The 5,523-nt window shown below is 37.1% G+C and overlaps 1 pseudogene; it reads left to right on the top strand.

The window, feature by feature from the left end:
- The first annotated feature begins 1,666 nt into the window (after window positions 1-1,666).
- On the top strand, window positions 1,667-1,767 carry LOC143626776 (small nucleolar RNA R71; annotated as a pseudogene).
- Window positions 1,768-5,523: the final 3,756 nt, after the last annotated feature.

Genomic DNA, 5,523 nt, shown 5'->3' with positions numbered 1-5,523 from the left:
AAACGCATTTTTATATTTCTAAAGGCTATATCAACTGTACCATACCGGCATTCAATAATAGCATGAGCAGTGTTTAAAAATGGCCGACCTAATATAACATTTTGTTGTTGTGTTGGGTCAACCGACGAGTAGTCCAAAACCAAAAAGTCAACAGGATAATAAAATTCCTCTACTTTTACAATAACATCCCGCACTATCCCCCAAGGAAGTTTATGAGTCAAATCAGCCAATACAACTGTGGTCTCAACCCGTTTAAGTGGACCAAAATCGTAATGGTCATACAAACCCCCAGTATGATACTCACACCCGCTCCAAGATCCAATAGCGCCCGTGACATTTGAAAGTCACCCACTTGAATGTTAATCAAGGGCGCTCCCGGGTCTTGCAGCTTAGGTGGGAGGTCACCCTTAAGAATTGCACTCACTCGTTCAGTTAAATCAACTCGTTTAGGAACTTTTTGTTGTCTTTTCTGAGTACACAATTTTTTTAAAAACTTTGCGTATGCGGGTACTTGTTTTATTGCCTCAAGTAAAGGAAGATTAACTATAACCTGTTTGAATACCTCCCACATCTCCTCCTTTTGAGGACCCCGTTTTAAAATCACGTTTTTCTTGCCCTGATCGAGAAAAGCCGAAGGAAATGGAATAGGAACCTATTCCGCTTCCTTGCTTTTATCATTTAAAATCTCATTTTTATCAGAATTTTTGTTTGAAAACGTGGATAGTTTAGGGGGTTTAATGGGTGAAGATATTTCGTCTTCACTTTCTGCCCCCATCACATCCTCTACCACACCTTCAACTAATTCCGGTGTGGTATTGATTTTAAACTCCTTACAACTTCTTAAAACACTTATATGATTAATCAGCACATTGCGAGAAGTAGTATGAGTAGGGTGAAACCTTGGTGTCACTCGGGAGTTGACCTTTGTTCTTCTTCAAATTGGATACCTCGGTTGCAAGTTGGCCCATTTGAGTTGTCAATGATTGGATGGCCTTGTCACGATTTTCATCCTTTTGCATTCGGGCCTCTTCAAGTTGATTCCTTTTCTGCATGTCTTGTTGCATCGACTTTAACATGTCCGTCACTTCATTCCCACTTGATGAACTTTGACCCGAAGACCCACTTTGAATACCACCCGTTTGCTGAAGTTGACCTTGACTTCCTTGATTGAAGTATTGTTAACGAGGAATAAAGTGGGTTTGTGAAGTCCCTTGGAAATTAGGATTGAGTTGAGTTGATTGATTTCCATATCGAAAATTTGGATGATTTCTCAACCCGGGGTGGTAAGTGTTTGAGTTCATGTTATAATTCCGATTACCACCTCCTTGGCCTTGAATTGCATTTACCTCTTCAACTTGTCCTTCCACACTGGTACATGCATCTCTGCATGTCCCAAACCATTACAAATCGTGCACACATTATACACTTGATTGGAAGCTTGAGGTGTCTCATTATTAACCGCATGCACTTGTGTTCTTCCAATTGCCGGTCTTGCTCTTCTTGCAGTTTGAGCTTTTCTCTTTGAAGTGACCGACATTTGCTTCAAATATGCCCAATCATCTTGTTCATATTGGTACCAAATGTACCATTTGTGATTGACATTAGATCCCTCTCATCTTCCGCATTCAACCCCTCATGAAAAGCATTTAGTAACTCCCAAAGAGCTATACCATGATGAGGACAATTCTTGATCATCATATTGAATCGCTCAAATGCTTCATGAAACATTTCACGTGATTGTTGTTGGAAGCTTCTCAAACTTCGTCTCGTATCATTAGTCTTTTGGGTCGTATAAAACTCTTCTTAAAACCTTTGTTGCATCTCGACCCAAGTGTAAATTGATGTGGAAGGCAAAGTGTAGAACCATCTCTTTGCCTTATCTTCTAACGAGAATTGGAATAAAACAAACTTAACATCATCCGGTGAAAAACCTTGACCCCCGATCGTGTTACAAATAGAATCATATGCCTCTAAGTGAAAATAGGGTTCTTTCGTTGCAAGACCCTTGTACTTTGGTAAGCTTTGGAGTGCATTAGTTCTAACCTCAAACGTTCTTCCATTTTGATTTTAAGGAATAACCACCAGAGATGGGTTATTGGTTATGACCGGTCAAAATGATCTTCAATCCCCCTAACCATTTCTCTTGCATGTCGTCTTGGTACCCCCAATGGCACTCTCGATTGGCACATTTGCCGATAAACGGGCCTTTATTGTGCATATTGTTGAAATTGTGGTTGGGGATTTGGTTGTTGAGGTTGTTGATATTGCGATTGTTGTGGAACTTGTTGCAATGGTGGTGTTTATTGTATTTGATTGATATGTGGTCCACCCCATTGTTGCACTTGTTGTTGCGGCGGTTGTTGTTCGGGTCCATACCCAAATTACCCTTGAAATATGAGTTATGGGTGGGTCTTGGGAAAATGTGTATGGTTGTTGATAAAGTGGATTTTGTTGAGATTGGAAGGATGATTGTTGTGGTGAGTTTAATGATTGTCCTTGAATAGGTATGAAATTTGTCAAGGGTGGAAGATTAACCGGTGGCTGAAAACTGAACACGGTTGAAGTAGGTACACTTGTGGAGATTGTAGTAGTAATGGGTTCAGTCAATGATGGGTTTTTAGAATTTATGGGTGGCGGCATTGGCGGTAAAGTTTGTTCTGAAGCCATGATTGTGGTGTCAGTTGTTCGACTTTGTGTGCCTAGTGACCCAATAACCTTATTCTCCCTTTAAAGAATCTGATTCTGATGAAAAGTTCGCTCGATTTCTGGATCAAAAGCTAACGGTGATGAAAACCGAGAGCTTCTCGTAAGCATATACCTATAAGTACCTTCTAGTATGCGTAAAACTGACAATAACAATTAAACAAAAACTACAAAAATAACACACGTTGCGCACTACTCCCCAGCAACGGCGCCAAAATTTGACGTGAGGTCGAAGACTCACTCAAAAATAAACCAAATAGTACTAAATAGATAGTGGCAAATGGGTATCGAACACGAGGAGTTTGTGGAAAATGTGTTAATAAGTAGCTCAACAATTAACTAATATAAATATAAATGACAAAAAAGTAATTCTCAAGTTGATTTTGATTTGATTTTATAAACTAAATAAACTAAACAAAAGTTGTAAACAATTGATTAAATGATCATTTCTCTTGGAGTTCGGTTATTACGCAACAGTTTTGTTAAAGTTCAATGGATAAATCATAATATCTTGATTTTGTGTAAGTGTAATTGTTTGTGATTAGTCAAGAACTAAGTACTCGAATTCCTAGAACGCGAGGTCGTTAATTGGTAATCAATAAATATATTCTTAACCCTAATTCCTTCTACTAAATCTCAATTGTCAACAACACCAAGAACGTATAGAACAAAACTAGTTTAAAACGATATGTACAAATTATAAACAATCAAACAAACATCATGATTATACTAACATAAACGATTAGATAATCAATCCAAGTGCAAGAACAATAAACATAAAGAGTTTTGTAATGACCTTACAACCAAGAGAAATACTAAAAGTTTTAGCCATACATGATTGAAATCATCATACCAAGTTTAATCCAGAGCAATCCAAGATTATGATGTTAATCCTCAATTAGAAACATCCAAAATATTGTTCCAAAGCACCAAAAAACACCCACACCAATTGTCTTCGGAATAGCTTCTAAAGTAGGTCAAAAGACAGTTATAACATCAAATTCAAGTCGTAACCGTCACCAACGTGCAGGGTCCACCGTAAGCTACGGTAGCCACCGTAGCTTACAGTAGCTTCAGATCATTACAGCATAAAACTTCTGTTTACGGTAGCCTGCTACGCTGGACCTCTACCGAGCTTACGGTGGCTACCATAAGCTACGGTAGGCTCAGCACCAAAACTCTCTTTGTTGCTTGACTTGTTGACTGCTATCACTAACTTTCGAGTCTTTGCTCCTCTCCATCATACTTCACTTGAATCTCTTTTTCTCAGCACCTATACCTGCAAACATACACAATATAAGGTAGTAACCTAACTCCTTGAAATAACGCGTAAACGCACCTGTTTTAATTAAAATTACTACACTTAAGGGTGGCTCTACAATCCACCCGTCATTATACTGCAAGCCAATATATATATTTAAAGTTTATTTAAATCCTTTTAATAACATTACCCTGCACGACAATCATTGGGTTCATGTCGTGGCGAGGCAAGATTTAGATGGCGTGATTATGGACCGTGCAACAATTGATTTGCTGCCAAAGCTTTTTATGACATGTTTTACTTATGTTTATTGCCTGGACTAATTCAAAAGCTTTTTTGTTTCAATTTTCTTTAAAGTCTGACTAATTCCATACACCCATATATGTATGCAGTGTGTATGTAAAAACTTTTAGTATGACGACTAATTGGAATTAAGGGTTTATAGTACTAATTTCATCAAGTGTTAGTTTAAACTTTAAACTGTTTTTTATATATCCACTATGGTGTTAATTGAAAACACTTTTTTTAGGAGACATGGTCATTTGTTTTACAGAACAAATAGAATGCATTTAAATATTTACATACACACAAATTTTGATGTTTTAATGTTCAATATTTCCTTCCTTGAACGATTTATTTTGATAGCAGGTACGCACATACCTAAACAAACATTAACCTACTGACCTGCATAACTATTAACTTGCAACATACACAAGCTATCTAATATATGTGTTTATTTCATATGCAGATAAAAGCCAAAGTGAGAAAAGGATGAAAGGATGAAACACATCAGGCTTAACGAAAAAGCCAACTCTTTTGATAGTAGAACAAGACTACATCGACGTATAGAGTTGCCTTTGTATAATTTAAAAATAGAAGTGTTAATGTACCACTACAAAAGTTTTCTGAAAAATACATTATATAAAAAGAACAACTTATATAAAGGTTGAAGAACTGTGAACATATTATGGTGTAACAGTTATGGTTTCAACAACTAATCAATCATATAGTCACAAACTCGTGCAACGCACGGGTTGTAAAAATTAGTTGTGATTTAATTCAAGAATTAGAATTGATTTCCTAGTATCATATATTAGCAATTCTAATATTGTATTCATAGATACCCGATGGGTACCCGAAACCCGATGGGGAAAGAGTAAATTCGGGTTGTGTTTGCCTCAAACGGGTCAAAGTGAAACGGGCCAAATGAGATCAAAGATGTCAAAAGTCTATTTTTTATGCATACAAAGTATATGTAGATTATAACTTTAATTATATACTTAGGCACATTAGGTAACTATAATGCGTGAACTCACCGATACATTTTTTTCCCTAAAATGTCTAGTGAACCCATTTTGGTCGGAAACACTTTTGCCTCAAACCAAATTGACATCTCTAAACTCTAACATAGTTTGACCCGTTACAAATATTTTGGTCGGAAACACTTTTAACACCATGTGTGAACCAGATGGTGTTAGGACATCGAATAACAGTCCACTGTCACCATCGACCATTTGTCATCGACACTACCATTCTTACCGTCACAACTAGGGCTGTTT

The sequence above is a fragment of the Bidens hawaiensis genome, unplaced genomic scaffold (genome assembly GCF_021521415.1).
Source record: "Bidens hawaiensis isolate Kalapana, Puna unplaced genomic scaffold, B.hawaiensis_p1.1 tig00004497_1, whole genome shotgun sequence".
Classification (NCBI taxonomy): domain Eukaryota; kingdom Viridiplantae; phylum Streptophyta; class Magnoliopsida; order Asterales; family Asteraceae; genus Bidens; species Bidens hawaiensis.
Note: the sequence above shows the minus strand (reverse complement) of the source record. Positions and strands in the feature narration are given on the sequence as shown.